Here is an 18,593-nt window from a genome sequence, read left to right on the forward strand (position 1 = left end):
GCGGCCTCCCCATTACGACGACAGAACTGGACTGGACTGGACAAACTTTATTTGGGTCCTGCAGGACGCGCTTAGGGCGTAGCGGGCGTCTCCCACGTAGGGACCGACAGGGAATACCTGGCGGCTGCTTCGTGGGCCTGCTGGACGGCCCATTGCTGGTCGGCGAGAAGCGAGCTTCTGAGGGACTTCTCCCACTTGTCCGAGGTAGAGTCGGGATTAGCGTTTCTACACTCCCAGAGCATGTGTGCGAGTGTCGCCGTGTATCCGCACGAGGGTCGCATGTCACTGGGGTACGCGTCAGGATAGAGAACGTGGAGTTTGGCGGGGTTTGGGTATGTGTCTGTTTGTAATAAGCGTAGGGTTAGCGCCTGCGGTCTGTTAAGTTTGGGGTGTGGGGGCGGAAAGATGCGGCGTCCAAGGTAGAAGTGTTTTGTGATTTCACGACAGAAGAGATGTGAAATTCTACGCTGAAAAGATGAGCGGCAACGCAGCCAGCTGTAGAAGACGACGACGACAGGATACGCCGACAGCCCGCGCGCATCTCTGGATTCGACCACGGCGACCACGGATTCGACCACGGCGAATCTCTGGATTCGAGAACGGTTGCCTCGTACAGGCTGCTGGCGGCTATCCCCTGTGCCCCTGTGCCCGTGCTATTCGAGTCGTGTTGCGGGGAATTGGTCAAGTATCGGGCGGCTTATTTTTCTTTAGCTTTGTTTAGTACTTTCCTCTTATTGTGTAATTAATCTGATTGTGATTTCCTAATGTCTCTTTCTTCTCCCGGCCAGAGGTCTTTCCTCTGGACGGCTTCACTTCCCAATAATGACATTCCTATAGAGGCTTTCTTGCGCAGTGGTATTCACAGCGTTCCAGTGGCCCTAGTGCCGACCGATGGGGGATACATCCGCGTGAAAAATCCAAAGGCGACTCAAGAAGAGCTGCGGAAAGCAACCCCGCACTTCCAAAGCATAACCGATGTTCGACAGTTTGGCAGAGGGGGCATTCTATGCTGTTCGCCGGACCAGACCTGTGTCTCCGACCTTCTGCAGTGTCAAATGTTCGCGAATCACCCGGTGAGGCCTTTTATTCCTCCTCATCTAGCTTGCGTTAAGGGGCTAGTTCGTGGAGTCGATGCGAGTCTGTGTGCTTCCGAGGTCCTGGAGATGTTCTCCCCGGCAGGTGCCGCATCAGTCTACCGATGTTCACGCGTTTCTGATAATCAGAGTCCCCACAGAGTCGGTCATTGTCACCTTTGCAGGCACAACTAGGCCGTCAGAGATCAAAGCGTGGCCCTTATTATACAGGGTGGAAGCACTTTCTCCCCGCCCAGTGCAATGCGTTCAGTGTTGGCGATATGGCCACAGTATTAAGGGATGTAGATCTGATGTTCGGTGCCGCATTTGCGGAGAAGGCCACGATGGAAAAACGTGTTCCTCTCAGAGCGAACGATGCTGTTTGTGTGAAGGTTCCCACCCTGCGGACTGTATGAAATGCCCTGCGAGAGACCAAGAGCTTGAAATTATGCAAATTATAGAAAGGAAACAGTGTTCGCGTCGTGAAGCTCATGCTCTTGCCTTAGAGAAATCATGTGGTTATGCTGAAGCTGCTGCTCGTCACTCCAACGCTATGGATGTATCTCTTGGTGATGTTGTAGCTGCAGCTGTAGAGAAGGCTATGGCAAAAGCCCTTGACAGTTTATTTACGAACCTTTCAGAGACAATTGGGCAAGTTTTCACTTCTCAGTTGTCGCAACTTTTGCATGTTACTGCGCATCCAAATGTTCCTTCTGGAATCGCAGTTTCTGATGAAAATATAAAGAAACACCAATCGGCAGAGGCCTCGCCTCGCAGTACTGATGGCACCGCAGCTCCCGCAACTCCTGTCGAACCTGAGGGCTTTAACAGTCACGAGACTGGTTCAGATACCACTGAGAACATGGATTTAGATGCTCGAACGTGTAAACGTCGTGCTTCTCCAAACTCCCCGAGAGCAACTACCCTCCATAAACTAAAAGCTAAAAAGAGTCAAAATGACAGATTAACAAAGGATGATTTCCTAAAGGATAACATTCTACAGACGGCAGTAAATACTGCCGGAATATCGTCAACATAAGAAGCTTGAAAGTGCTGCAGTGGAACTGTCGTTCCATTTTTGCTGCAGCCGCTGATCTGTTATATCTCTGTGAAGAACTTTCTCCTGATTTGATTATTTTGCAAGAAACTTGGTTATCCACAGAAAAGAGTTTTCATTTAAAGAATTATCGCAGTTTTCGTCTAGATCGCCCTTCTCGTAGAGGGGGATTAGCATTTTTCATCTCAACAAAAATTTGTCATAGAGCTAAGATTAGTCACCAGTCATTCTCTGCTGAAAGTGAGATTCTAGCATTGGATTTAACGCTTCCTGGATGCGCCCCATTTTCGGTAGTCAATGTTTATTTTCCTACAGGAGTTCTCAATACAGGTTCTCTCGATGCCGTGCTTGCAGCCTGCAGAAAGGATCTAATCATAGCTGGTGACTTTAATTCTCACCGCGTATCATGGGGTTATCGGTCCGACTCTTGTGGTAAAAGATTGTTGGATTGGGTTTCGTCAAATATTCTTAACTATGTAAATTCGAGAACCCCAACTTATGTATCCGGCAAATCGCGTTCGGTGTTAGACCTAACTTTTTCCAGTTCGGGTTGTGCAATTTTCTCCTGGTCTGCTATCACCTCGGCCACAAATAGCGACCATCTTCCAATAATTTTTGAAGTCATGCGACCAATTAATTTGGTCGAAAAGCATGTCCGCACCTATGTTAACTATAGTAAATTTCAAGATTCACTGCGATCAGCTTTAAATAAACAGGTTGGCCTAAATGATGAAGTTAAGGCAGTTAATTTGTGTCAAGTGATAAGTGACAGTTACAAAAATCCAGCTTCAGTATGCAGTCAACTAAAGGGGGTACTTATTCACCATGGTGGAATCCGGACTGTGAACGCGAATATAGAAGAAGAAAGGCAGCCTGGAGAAAGTTACTGTATAATCAATGTCCACGTAATTGGAATGACTATAAATTTGTTGCAGCTACATTCAGGCAAACAGTTGACAAAGCGAAAGAAAATTATAACACTAAACATTACAGTTACCTATCGCAGTATAGTAATAAAAAAGCTATATTTAGGTTTCTACGTTCTAAAAAGATTGTTTCAGCCCCGATAAATATAGAGTCTGTTAGCTTAACTTCCACTGAATTGGTACAATCACTGGAGGAGATTGCAAAAGGCTTAGAGCGTCGATTCACATCACTTCGCCCCTATCATATACCGGCGCCTGAAACAGCTAATGATTACATAGCAGTCACATTAGAAGAATTAATGAGAGTGGTAAAGATGCTGCCAGCTTCAGCCCCAGGCCCTGATGGCATAACTACAGCAATGATAAAACTATTATTCGAATTATCACCCCAGGATTTGCTTAATCTTATAAATTTCTCGATTAAAAATGCATGGATTCATCCAGATTGGAAGGTTGCCAAAATAATTCCGCTACTCAAAAAGCCGGGTGATGGATATACAATAGATAACATTAGACCTATTTCTCTGACCTCAAATCTCGTAAAATTAATCGAGAGAGTTCTGTATGGTCACATCGATAGGTGGATATAGGCGAGAACCAAATATTAAGTGATTCTCAAATAGGATTCAGGCCCGGCTGCTCAATTTGGTGTGCTCATGTTGACTTGGAGAGTCGAATTCAACTCGCTCGCCGCAACAACCAGTACGCTGCCTTAGTCACATTAGACATTGCGAAGGCGTATGACAGTGTCGATCACAGTACCTTAATCAACAGACTCGAAAGTGTGAGTCTCCCACAGTATATAATTGCATGGATTCAAAATTTTCTAAGCGGACGCACATTTTATTGCTATCAAAACGGTGTGTCTTCTCACATTTACAGACAGACAAGGGGCGTTCCTCAAGGTGCAGTACTTTCCCCCGTATTATTTAATATTTTACTAAATCACATCCCGACACATCATGACGTACAGGTATACGTATACGCTGATGATATCGCATTTTTCTCAGTATCAAATGATATTCATAGCTTATATAAAACTTTGCAATTGTATTTGAATCAGATTGAAATTTGGCTAAAAGGAATACAAATGTCGCTAAATGTCAGCAAAAGTGCAATCATTGTTTTTCCCTTAACTTTTCCTATCCGAATAACACTGTCGTATGGCCAGGAGATTATTCCGCAGGTGCAATCTTTAAAATATCTGGGAATGATTTACACAGAAAAGCTTAATTGGAAGACACACATAGAATACATCGCATCTAAAGGAGCACGCGCAGTTGGTTTATTACGAAGAGTCAGCAGCAATCGTTTTGGAATGCGCAGGGAGACCTTGCTGATGATTTATTGTATGTATGTCCGCCCCATTCTAGAGTTTGGATGTGTGTTATTTTCTGGAGGTCCTATTTATAAATTACGCCCTCTGGTTCTTTTAGAACGCGAATCACTACGTCTATGTCTCGGCCTTCCAAAATATGTAGCGAATAATATTCTTTATCATGAAACTCACCTGCCTTCTCTTCAAACTCGTTTTCGTATACTGACAGTCCAAACGTTACTGAACATATATGCTTCTCCCCAGAGACGCTCCTTCTATATGTTTATTAGAGAACCGACTGCATTCTTTGAGAATCAATGGTCCAGACTGCATTGTCCCCAGGTAGTTTTTGTGCAGAAACTATTAGAGCCATTAGAAATATCAATCCGTGATGTGGATTTTCAAAATTTCCCTACTGCGACAGTAAGCGTTGAATTCGATGATATATTTCCTAATAACGCTAAACTCCTGCCTATTCGATACCTAAAAAGTTTGCTAGATGACCACCTCGAGAACCTCCAAATAAATGCAGTAATAGCCACAGATGCTTCTGTCAGTGAAGAGAAGGCAGGAGTGGGTATTTTTTCGGCATCATTAAATTGGTCTTTCTCCCTTCGACTACCCGACTTTACGCCAATATTTCAGGCGGAGTTATTAGCGATCATCCTAGCTCTACGAAAACTTCCCACATCTATTACTTCAGCCGTAATCTTAACCGACTCCTTGTCTGTTTGCTCCGCTTTATCAGTGCCCGATTCATCTATCATTCTCCGAGAATTTCATTCATCCATCCCCCAACATTTACGCCTTATCCATCTGGTATGGGTGCCAGGGCACGTGGGGCTCACTTTAAACGAATCTGCAGACGCACTAGCAGCGGCATCTCTTAACGGCCCGGTACTGAGGATCCTAAGACCTTCGGCATACGTCACTTCTGCGAGATTTAAAAAATTTCTGTCCAAGAAGAACAGGCCAAATCATGTGTACTCAATAACACCGATTTTCAGCACCTTAGGTTTCCTTGGCACAGCAGATGGTGTTCAACAAGAAAATTTGAAGTGTCGTTTACTAGAATGCGTTGCCGAATACCAAGGCTTAATTTCTATACCCATAGGTCTGGTTTGGCGCCTTCCCCTCAATGCTTTTATTGCAATGAACCCGAAACTATGGATCATTTCTTTATAGAGTGTCGTAGGTTCACCATGCATAGAAAACGACTTCTAGAAGGTCCCCTTCGCCAACTTGGATTGACCATTACGCTACCTATCATTCTATCTCTGGGGGCGTCGGCACTAGGACACGGTAATAGGAACGTATGTGATGCCATATTTAATTTTGTAATGGAAACAAGGAGACTGCCATGCTAATTTTTTTTCACAAGACAACAAAAATATTTGCTTCAAATTTTAAGATGCTATAGCATGAAAATTAATATTAACGATTATAATTCATTGATTATCTCATTCTTAAGTAAGAAAATCTCATTTAGGTATCCTTCATTTTTCTTCCCACTGCCGCCCGATTCATGGCCAATCCCCCGTAGTGGGTTGTGCTATTTCTATAGGCACCAAACCAAACCAAACCAAACCAAACCGGGCGCATAAGGTGCTTCGCAACTAAAAGAAGTCTTTGCCTTATCCTCTGTTTGTTCTCGCTCTCCGTCTCTGAGATGAGTCCTCGCCTGAATTAGCTGAGTCATGCGTCAATGACACGCAGACCCATATCGTGGACTGTGAAAAGTATGCTACGGTTACAGCACCCTGAGCGAGCTCACATCATTTTTTTTAGCCTTAATTGGATTCATTCAACGCTGAAAACATAAGAAGATGACGAAGAGAGATAGCCGACACCGACATGAAGAGTGAGTGTGTCGGTTCTCTTCCCGTTCAAGAAATAGGATGGAAGGAGACAAGGAAAAGGAACGAGGGGAAGGATTCAATACCTTTCAAATCAGTATCAGCAAAGACGGGAAGTAGCTAGGAAGCATCCTGTTAGGTGTCAATGACGCATGACATCGAAATTCAAAAGCATGGGCCGAACAATCAACAGAATGATGGTAGTAAATATGGATGAGAGCGAAATCACACACGTCACCAGTGCCTACGCTCCGAAAATTGAAACAAACCGAGAAAAAATAGCCTTCCAGATCCATACGGGCCACGTGAGAGCCTGAATGTTGCAAGTACGAGTGGACCTGAATGGGCTCATTAAAACAAATAGTAAAGAAGGCATGATAGTATAGTTCAATGAGGAAACGGCTACAGGGAGAACGAGCAGAGGGACAAGACAGCTGACTTTCGGCTTGGCAACGGCTAACTTGGGCCGCGATTTTGTAGCGAGGCATTATGACTTATTCTACTCTAGTCTTATCCACCGCTCACGACCCGCTGATCCCGTTGATAACGCGAGCGGACCGTCGCTCCGACCACTGACAATGCGCGATAAGCGCGAAAAGGCATTATTACCGGAAAGGCATCGCTACAAAATACCGGCCTTGTTCTGCACAAAGAAGCAAGAGCCCCTCTACTTGTCACTTAAAAGAATGGAGGATCAGGCGTATAGAGTGACTGCCTACGGAATGGGTGTCTCCCCACACTTCTAGATGGCTGTCACTGCAGGTAAATGGCCCGGCGGCACAGTGAAGAACAAGTGAACGTCCGCCACCCAACCATTCACCTCACCAGCCACCGCACCTTGTTGCCTTAATGTGTACCGATGCTTGGCTTTATCCTAGAACTTTCGACGGTGGAGACTTGCAGCGCGGTTATACGGGAGGACGTGGTAGCGCACTATAGTAACGACTCTTGGCTAGCGTCACTCTGCACGGTAGCCACCACGATCGAAACTCGCTTATGGGGGCGCAGCACCTGATCGTGCTCGTGGTTGGCGACGACGAAAACACTGCCTCTTCTGTGTGGACTGTTCAGCCAGCCCATTCTTAAAGTCATGCTTCAGCAGCCAAGTCATCGAATATTCAGGCACCTAGTTCAGTGATAAGATCTCTTTTTCTTCGTGAGGATTAGCTGCAAGGCATATGGGGAATAACAAAAAAAAAAAATCTAATCTAAGCTTGTAACATTGCGTCATGCAGGAACTGCAGCAATGTCTCTGTAAACTTACTGTCCGTCACCCAATGAGTGTAGTTTTGAGGTACATCGGGCTTTAGTCCAGTCTTTCTGGAGACCTTAAGTCTGATCACGCACGTTCCACGGCGCAGCCAAAGCAGGTGTCGCACATCTCACGTTGCCACAGGAGCCGAGCACTTGGGGCACGTTCATTGGCTGACTTTTGTTGATCCCCAAGTCCAGGTAACGGATGATGTAAGGGCCACTCCAGCCGGAAGCCTCCGAAGAGGTACTTTCTGCGCCCGGGTAAGGTTACAGGGAAAGAAGCAGATACACGGAAGAAATTAAGGCACGTGTGTCCCTTCGGAGGTTAGATTTAAGTGCTCGGTGGAGAGCACGGGGATCAGACGGAAGAGATATGTGTCATAGATGAGGCAGGCGATCGAGCCAGTTGGTCTGCCATGTGGTTGAAAAAATTCCGACCATGCCCTTTGTACCAACTGCACCTCAATAGTGAGATGTGAGGACTTGTGGAGTCTGTAGATTTCTCGACAGATTTGTAGTGTTTCTGTAACTTGTTTGAGGGTGCTTCACCCTGAAACAAGTCAAGTAACTTGTTTCAGGGTGTAAATTTGCATTGTCGTGATGTTGGGCACTGTACTGATAGATTGATTGCTTGGTGACGAGTGAAACGGTTCAGCCCACTGCGGGGGAAGGGCAATAGTTTAGGGTCACTATATATTTCAAACATTATGATTGTGAATACAGGCACCGAATTCACACAATAGTTATCACGCTAGAACTGTTCGTAAGAGCAGGCGCTACACAGTCGTGATCTTGGAAATATTAGCGAAGTTAACTGCAAACAGCTGTGATACACGGAAAGAAAGCTTTGTGGATTCCGTGGCAAAAGCCGAATTCACAAAGTTTTTTGTTCGTAAGGGCTCCTTGCCACTTATCGGCCGCATTCGAAAATACTGTCAAACGTATTTATTTATTTATTTATTTATTTATTTATTTATTTATTTATTTATTTATTATTTATTTATTTATTTATTTATTTATTTATTTATTTATTTATTTATTTATTTATTTATTTATTTATTGCTTGATCGGCCGTTGTCCGTGCAGGTGCTATAATTGAAGACCGTCCCCATCACTCGTCGACCCACAAAGCTGTGAAGGCACTGTTGTCTTTCTTGGGGGCGACTGAGCTATGTGAACGCCTTGGAATTTGCTCAGGCCCTCCACGTGTGTGCGCGAGCTCACCCGAGCTCCCCCCCCCCCCCCCCATCCTCTCTCTATTTCATCTTTCTATTCCCTCTTTCCCGTCCCCCAGAGTAAGGTAGCCAACCAGACGCATTTCTGGTTAAAATCCCTGCCTTAATTCTCTCTTTTTTCTCCTCCTCCTCCTTGCTTGTTTGTTGTTTGTTTGTTCAACGCACCCTCAGGGCTTTACGCATTACAGAGGGCAGGGGCACTGTGGCACACGTCAGCAAAAACATGACACACAATAAAGCAATTTTAGAAATAAAAAGGAAGCAATCAGTCAAATGCAGTCATCAAAAGTGGCATACAATGTGAGACAGTTATAATAAAAGAAGCATTACCGAACATAGAGCAATGTACTCAAATACAATGAAGATAGAAAGAAAGCACGTGACAAAAATTCAGTAATAAATATGAAATTCCAGTACGGCTGCTAAGTCGGCTGTTAAATGGTAATAAGTCAAATAAAATAATAAGACAAAATAAAATATACACTGCGAACAATGTGGTAATTAGAAATAACGGAACTGTTATAAAACAAGCACTATCGGATTATCAGGTTTTGCAACGTGGCTGCAAAATGATCACGTTAAATAAAGTTGGTGTCTCATTATGGGAGGCGGTTTCAGCCATTGCATGTATTTGGAAGAATGGCGTGTAAGTAAGTGACACTATTACAATCGCGGAACATAAAGCCTTTGCCGGTGGTCAATATGCGATGAAATAAATGCAGCTGGCTTTAAAGTATGATGGAGTGGAAGTGATGACTGTGGTAATATATTTTATGAAGTAAGTTAAGGCGAGAAATCTTGCAGCGTGTTTCGAGCATATGAAGGTTTAGGTGGAGTTTCATTTGTGTAATGCTCAAGGTTCGACAATAATCGGATGAAACGAAACGCACAGAGCGATTCTGCATGGCCTCCACTTCATCGAATAAAATAAAGTTACCTGCGTCCCATTTTGACAACGCGTACTCTAGTCGTGGACAAACATAAGTTGTGTAAAGTTGCTTTTTTAATGAAGGTGGGGATGAAAAAAAAAAAATTAGCGTAGCTTGCACTAGAGGCGCAATGCTAAAGAGACAGCGGAGCTGATGGGCACCTAGCTAGTCCTGGCTTTTGGGCTAGGCTAAGCACTACCAAGTCATCCCCAGCATTTTCCGGAATTTATTGATTATTGATCGATTATCTATTAGTTATTTATTGGCTATCGATTGGCTATCGATGGCTGACTAAGCTTAAGTAGTCACAACCATGCTAAGCTAGACTTAGCCAGACTCAGCTTCGCTAATTAACATGGGTACGTGCGATTACGCTTGGACCCTTTCTGTACTACCGCCAGGATCGGCCCGCATTTTTCGATCGACGAGCACGGTTTTAAGGATAGCTTAAACAGCTTCGCTGCTAAAAAAGTTTATTCTTAAGAACCCCAGTGTGCGGCTAGCCTTTGCTGTGATATGCTTTATATGGGGTACCCAGGAAAGGTTATGAGTAATATGGATTTCAAGACACCGATATGATGAAACTGATGATTAAATCGGAGTATTACTGATGCGAAAACGTCAAATACCCCATTGAGCGATAAAGCAGGTGGCATCTGTAGCAGCGAAACTTCCCACTGACTGCGACGCCACGTCACGAGCGGGCGATAGGAATCACCTGATTGAGCGAGCGCGCTGAGCGGGCGAAAGGGTTCACCTGATGCGATATTGCGTGAGGGGAGCGGGCATGGTTGCGTGTTTGTTATCCGCGCGTTCCTTGGCCGCGCAAGCTCTCGCCTGCGTCCTAACTGCGCCTCGGTACACGGCCAAATCAAAACGCGTCAAGCGTCTCAACGCGCTCGCTTGCCAGCGAGCATCCGCCATAAAGCACGCTGACAGAGGTGGCCTGGACTGAGGCCGCCTGCTCAGTAAGCCACTGAGCGACAATAAAGTTTTCTCTCTCTCTCTCTGTCCGTGAGGAGTTCTAACTCGAATGACCGCTCAGCGTCGTTCAATTAGACATTAATGCTTTCGCATGCACAACTCATAACAATTGCTTAGGTGTCCTCGGATTTTTAACAAATATTCAGAACATCATGATGAGCTTCAAGTCGCACGCAGGGTCTTGCATTTCGAAAGATTTAGATCGATGTGCCACTCCTGGCACCAGCTATGTATACACTAACTAGGTCAGTCTGAAAATAGCCAACATCGTTAGGGTCGGTGACCTTGCGGTATATGGCAGCCTTCAGCAAAGAGACAAATTTTAGATTGTATGTTAATTGGCAAGTCATTTATATAAATGAGAAAACTCCAGTGGGTCTTATAAAAGACCCAGTACCGAACCTTGCGGGAACGCCAGAAAGAACTGGTGCTGGAGATGAGTCATGACCATTAGCGCATACGCCTATGCCCGCGAGAGGGCCGTCAGGTTTGACCTGATGGTCCCCGAGTGGGCCTAGCCAGGTGACGTCGAGTTTACTCGCGTCTATTGTGGACCGAATAAAGTTCACTCACTCGCATCCTCAAAATTAATTCCAAGCAGGTATGCCTTCCAAGCAGGTATGACTACAGGCAAAATTGCCGCGTGACTGGCCGCTCGAGGCACTGCATTGAAGCACGAAAGTAACTAGAACGCCCATGTATTTAGTAGCACATTTTGGCAATGAATCACTCGGTACTGCTGTCATCCTGATGTGGATACGCCTTGTGAACTCACCAGCTACAATTAGTAAATTGCAACATGTGCCGTAAGAGAATTAATGAAAATGTTAATTTGTGATTTTTTTCTGATTAGCTGATTATGCCTCTCGCTTTCTCGTGCAATGTCCGCCTCTTTGAGTAATCCAGCTTAATGGCTACAATTATGCTATCTGCCACTGGCAATATTTTAAAATTATGTATGGTCTAAAAAAACGGTATCATGGACAGCGTACGTCTCCTGGACTACTATTTTGTAGCGACGCCTTTTTCGATGCTAAAGCCTTTTCGCGTTTCTAGTGGCCGCGTTCAACGCTTCATACGCAGCGCCGAAAGGCATTATAAGCATCGGGCATTATAAGCATTACAATATCGCGGCCCTGTCTGTTCTGTACGCCATGCAAGCCGCTTGGCTGCCCATTCTGATATTTACGTCGACGTTCGATTGTTGTGATTATGTCGACAGTTTTGTGCTTCATATTTATGTAAGCTTCTGCTATTGCTATTGTTTCTGCTGTAGTCCGATCGTAGTCGAGTTGTGTTTCCAGTTTTATGCGGCAGTTTGAAATATGTCTCCTCTCGATGTATCCATACGGTGTTATACGTATTTTTAATGAAAGGCTATGAGTGTGGCGAATTAATATGCCTTTTTTTACAGAAGTAACGTTCTATGCCAAGCGGCCATACCTCTTCCGAGTAAAAAAAAAAAAAAAAAAAGCCGCAGTTTCGCCCGAAAGACGAAGCATCGATTGCGATAGTAAATTAGTAGGCAGCTATACGAAGTAAGGACAGTAGTTTTATCGACCGTATAAACTTGTAAGTATTCGCTTGCTAACTATATTAACAAGCATGGTGTCAGCGCCCACAGGCAAACATGAACACATCTCACTCGAAGACCGCGGACACTCGCTGGCAAAACGCTGGCGTCAGGAATAGGGATGGTCGATTAAATGTTTTAATCGATTAACGATTAATCGTTCGTCGCTTTAGCGTATCATCGATTAATCGGTTTCGATGCAGGGTTTTTCGTCGATTAATCGATTAATCGACTTTTTTTTCGGGCGCTTTAAAAAGGCTGAAACACAGTTATCTATTCACGTAAGTACCTATTTTAACGCTTGAAAGTTGGAACCAGGATAAGACAATCAAGCGTGTAAATTTTGATAAAGAATAAGGTTTAATTTGTTAGAGGTCAACTATAATTGCCAATAGTAACTAGTGAAGGAATAAGCAATATACAGAGTGTTCATATTGACACGTGTACTTGTTTATCTTTCCCCGGTGACCGCTTTTCACCGGCTAACAAAGGTTAAGGTGGTGGTCCCACTCCGGCGGCACCAGCCCTCCGTTTCGAGTACTTTTGGAGCAACCGTGGTGGCTCTTCTAATTAGGATATAAAGTTGTCGTATATGCCATAAAAAAGCCTAATTCTTGTAGATTCCAACTATTTATATTATAAAGAAATTGAATAATGTGATTTAGAAATAAATGTTCAAGATCAAGCATGATATACATGGTTTTTACGAAATGTGTCTCAGTTGTCACCATATTTAGAAGAAACTACCGCATTTACTGCATTGCGGCTTGCTCTGTAGCTTTAGGACATATTTATCTGTTTCCTAGACGCAGCAAAATAATGTTGAATTTTTACTTTTTAGATAATTTGCTTTTGAAGATTGCCAAATATCGCAACTTCTGTTGTAAACAACCGGATACTACATGCTCTAGAAAGCTAAATTTTGGACAATTAGAGTTCAAGGAATTTCCATGTAGGACGCTAAATTTCATTCATGTACCTTTATTAGTTTTACACCGCACCTTCGTAGCTTTAGTACCATCCCGCAAAAATGGGCAAAAGTAGGACCAGAATTCTAAATATTGCTTAATTTCGGTCGCATTATTAGGAAAGCCATAAAAGGTACATAAATGAAATTTTGCATCCCAATTGGAAATTGCTTGATCTCTAATTTGTCCAAAATTTAGCTTCCTTGAGCGTTTAGTTGCCGGGCTGTTTACAACAGAAGTTGCGATATTTTGGCAAACTTCAAAAGCAAATTATCCAAAAAGTAAAAATTTAACATTATTTTGCTGCGTCAAGGAAATAAATATGTCCTAAAGCTACAGAGCAAGCCGCAATGCAGTAAATGCGGTAATTTCTTCTAAATATGGTCACAACTGAGACAGAGTTCGCAAAAACCATGCATCTCATGCTTGTTCTTGAACATTTATTTCTAAATCACATTAATCAATTTCTTAATATTATCTATAGTTAGAATATACAAGAATTAAGCTATTTTATGGTATATACCACAACTTTATATCCTAAGTAGAAGAGCCACCGCGGTTGCTCCAAAGGTACTCAAAACGGGGGGCTGGTGCTGCCGGACCGCCACCTTAAACGTTATCGCTCGGCGCAGGAAGCGCCTGCATGTATCGGAATTTTCTCGAACGTTATCGATGCTTCTATCCGTTGTCAGTTGTCACCGACGCTTATGTAATCTGGTTGTATGAGCGACGCCAATTGTCTAGTACCTTCTGGAAGACACGCGAGTACCAGAGATTACTCTGGAACCTTCGATGACTCATGTATAAAAGCCGACGCGCTTCGCCGCTGATCAGATTTCGACGATCGCCGATTGTGTTCGCCGCTATCGTTGTGCTTCGAGTGAAACTTGCTTTTGTGGGCACAGGCTCGCCCATTAAAAAGTCCGTTTCGTCATTCACAGTTTTGCGACTGTTTTCTTCATCGTAACTACTACGTGACAACTACTACGGAATTTTTAAAAATCGCCTGTGGCAGGTAGCATAATTCTTATCGTTGAGCGGTGGACATTAGTAGCACGAGCAATCAAAAGACATATTCAACCAATTAACAAAAATTGACTAATGAACTTCTTGGTTAATTACTTTATGACAGATATCGCCATTTACGAATTGTAGCCGGTGAGTTTGCAAGACGCATCTACTTGAAATGAATTTCCAGGATGACACCAGTTTCGAGATACTATTTCTCAAAGTGTGGGACGAAATACATGGACGTTACAGTTACTTTTGTGCTTCAATGCATTTTGGTAAAAAATTAAGTGGAACAACAGTTAATTTTTACGGCGAGTATGATGGCGCATATCTCCAAACTGGTGTCATTCTGGAAATTCATTGCAAGTGGATACGCCTGACAAGATCACCGGCTACAATTCGTAAATTGTTATATGTGTCGTAAAGTAATTAACTAAGAAGTTAATCAGTGATTTTTTGTTAATTAGTTGAATATGTGTTTCGATTTCTCGTGCGAATTTGCGCCTCATCGAACAACCCAGCTCAATGATAAAATTATGCTACCTGCCACAGGCGATTTCTAAAAATTCCGTAAAACTTAAAAATGAACACTCTGTATGTTAAAAATGGCGCTTACTGAGGAGGGTGGGCATGGAGGAAGGAATAATTAGAAGAGAACATAGCAGCACGACTGACATCAAGAAGTAAGGGCGCAACACGTGATCGCCACATCAGAGCGCGCGGTACGTTTAATGCTGCCGGGTGCAGGGCAGCAGCGCAGCTGAACGGGTGCGCACTGATTTGAAACTGCTGCGAACCAAACATTATCGGCCAATACGTTGTCACTCAGGGTCACGTGTTGACCCTACTGTGAAGTAAACGGCGAAGGAAATCGCTTGACGGTGAGTTCGCTTGCCAAGACTAGCTGCCTAACGTAATGCTCTCGCCTAGTTTATTTCTTCCTCCACGGGGGCGGCCTCTCTCCGGGCCCCAGGCAGCCTGTGTGACGTGCGCGTAAAGCGGGGAAGCGCTTGGCCAGCTCGACATGACTCGGGAAAACAGTCGACACTCGCTCTCGGTCTTCGCAGCCGCGCGGTCGTTGCTCGTACTCCGCATTCTACAGTACGATTTCAAAATTTTCACGCCACTTTAGTCACTGTCTGGAAAACGATTAATCGAACTGCTTTAATCGATTAAACCGATTAAATTAAAGGTACACATCGATGACGATTAATCGTTTTGCGGCGTACTTTTAGTCGATTAATCGATTAATCGTTCATCGATATTACCATCCCTAGTCAGGAAGCGCGGCAGCAGCAGCGAGCGAACTGACCTTCGTACTATGTATCGCTTCAACGCAAACTGAGTGATGAGAACACCGCACGCACGAAGGTATGAGCCGCCTGCGGATCGCTTTCAAGATAAGGCGCGCGGCAGCCCAGCTTAAGTACGTAGTTGGTGTCCGAGTAAACGCCGTCCCTCCCACCTCCTTCCCTGCGCGCCAGATTGAGCCATGATGGTCGATTCCCCAAGCGCGCGGTCGCGAAATACGCAGTTGCTGTCGGAGAACAACACCGAGCCCCCCTCCCTTTGTCCCATCCCCCCATGACCTTCCGCGTCACGTGATTCCGCTAGCCTCGGCTAGAGTCGCTCTAGCCTCGGTACGGTAGAGTGTACTAGAGTTCTAGTACACTCTAGCCTCGGCAAGCCAACCTCCTCTGAGGCCGCCCCTCCTCTGGGGCCTTGCGCGCGGTGCCTTTTGGGTAGGAATAGACCCACAAGGTTGCCGGACCATTCGCGATTGTTTGGTACGCGGTAACATTTAGTGGCGCCTGCTGACCCTTTTCGCGGCGATCCCGTGGGCGCTGCCATGTTTGATCACTTGGTGACGCGTCCATTGCTTGCCTCAACTGCCTCTGTTGCCTCCTTGTTTACAATGGAACTGTATGACGCCGGCGCGGCTTAGAAAACATCTGTTTTCGGAGATATCGTAGACGGTGACTAGGTGGACGACACGAAGCTTTGATCACAGCTTCAGAGAACATGCAAAAGCGCTTTCGGATCTTATTAAACTATGTCCAAACGGCGAAAGCAGCGTATATGGTGCTTGTTCTACAAGCGGGGCTAAATATGTATTCCAAGCTATCCAAGCTTTCCGATTATGAATTCAGTCAGGATTAGTGTGTTTTGCTCTTTGTTCTTTATTTGGCAAATATTTTTAAGCAGTGGCTTGTCAGTTTCCGACTCGGTGAAGTTCCTCGGTGCGGTCACTATCTGATTATTCTCTGCCTAATCGCTCGCGGGTGGGCTCAGTTCCGATTTATTTGTTCTTGCTGCGCACAAGGCTTGAAACGTAGCTGTTTTGTACATTGTAATACCTTGTAGCAAATATATATTACAGCTAGTAACTCGCTTACTCTTGTGGACCGTCACGAAACATTCAGCTTCGACCATTCGTGCAATCTGTCATTTATTGTGCGTATACAGTGCGCATATATTCAAGTGTGCGCCCATTCACTTATTCTTGATACGTCGGCTATAGGGTGGGCGTAAGTTTTCCTGCCATTTGGGACAGATGTGTATAGATAACGTGCGCGAAACTTGCTATGACAGGAAGCGGCGCTACTAACTTTGTCATTGTTTAACGAGTGGTACTCACTCTTGACAACCTTCTGGGGATGAAGCCCTTTCTTTGAAGGTTAGCGATACAAGGCTGGCAGATGAGCAAATTTCTGTATCCTCGAGGAAAGCCGTACATCACGAAGTGCCGGTAACACGTTCGGACAGTTTCAGCAGCGGTCCGCGAACTTGGCCACACAGATTCATTTTATTTCTTGACATTCCAGTCACTATTTTTGCAGCCAACTACTGCACACGTCTTCAATCCACATGATTCAATCTAGCATGATTGGAGCACAGTGTGTTAGCGAAAACTCAGTTGCATTTCCGACAGCTGATCGCACAAAGGCAAGGCAGAAGCGGTAATGGTTTCGTATTCGTGCGCGGTCGCTGAGGGGAGGTATGGCGCGCCGCCGTGAGCGCCATCTCGTTTCTCTAAAACAAACTGCTCCGCGAAAAGGGTCAATACGAGTGGTTTTCTGCTGCTGCGCGCGTCGTTCTTCGCTTCAAATGCGATGCCTTGAAATGTGGCGCGAGACTGCGACGCCTGACTCATGAAGACAGAAAATTTTCAAGGCGTCACTCGCGCTTACCACCACGGTTAGTCCCTTCAGACCCTAGCTGTACGCTCGATTAATCGCCTGCACATTTTTGCGTGGGTGAAAAGCATCATTGTTTCCCAGAAGACGACCCCCAAACGCGACGAATCGCCATCGGAAGGGCAGCTTGGTTGCCTTCACACGTTCGCAGGGCGAAAGGTTTCCTCGTTTCCCTGAAACCGCCCCGAAACGCAACCAGTTGTCCTTGAGATGGTCCTCCCGCGTTAATTGTTGGGCGCAATGCCGGTTACCCGACACCTTCGTTCGAAACAGCCTTGGCGCCTGTCTACTGCTTAAGCGGCGAGCCGCGTGGTGGTTCGGCGCGTTACCTGATTGACATAAAACAGTCTCGACTGCCTCACACGAATTCCTTCACTAAAGTTGGCGCGCGTTTACCACGCCTACTATGTGCGCATATTCCGATACCACCGCAGCAGACGTAGCAGATGCAACCGAAGCGGGCCGAGTAAAATCTACCGCTTGCCTATCAAGATTGTCACGTGACACTCCCTCCTAGTTTTTTTCCCTTCCTCCATGCAACGGAAGACGGCTCGTTTCCTTTCAGCTTCCCTCTCTTGCGGGCGCCAGATTAAGCCGCGATCGCCGGCTCCCCTCATGTGCTTTCACTCGCACATGCAACATACGGCGCGCTAGAAGCCAACTTGCATAATTCAATGAAATAACAACTCGCTGTATGTGAACTGGTGGTTTGGTCCTGGCCACATATCTGCTACCTCTATTTCCGCGCAGGTGCTACAAACCATGAACAAATAACATATGACCAGACTGTGCTAAGGTCACATACGCACACCCCATTAAATTTATATAATAAACGCTGGCAAAAAAAAAAAGGCACCGTAGTGTTTATTCTACAGTGCTCATGAATTCAAACGGACGTCTCATACGCGAACAATTACGAAACTATTCCAATGCAGTGTTCCGTTTCCAGATTCACCTGCATTTGTAACACTGGCTTAATCCAGACTCCAAAACGTACACTCAGTTAAGAACTACTCCAGCTTAGAAACCACCTACAGAAGAGCGATTATAGACGTCGTTGTTCGACGTAATTACGCCTAAAAGGCGTTCGTTGCTGTTCAGAGTACATGAGCAGCTATACAGATCCAATAAAGTCGAAGTGGTAAAAGTCTAGCCTCAGCACGCGAAGTCACTAAAGGAAAAGTTATAACATTCATATCACATCTACAACAT

Source organism: Dermacentor silvarum, chromosome 1, assembly GCF_013339745.2.
Source record: "Dermacentor silvarum isolate Dsil-2018 chromosome 1, BIME_Dsil_1.4, whole genome shotgun sequence".
NCBI lineage: Eukaryota > Metazoa > Arthropoda > Arachnida > Ixodida > Ixodidae > Dermacentor > Dermacentor silvarum.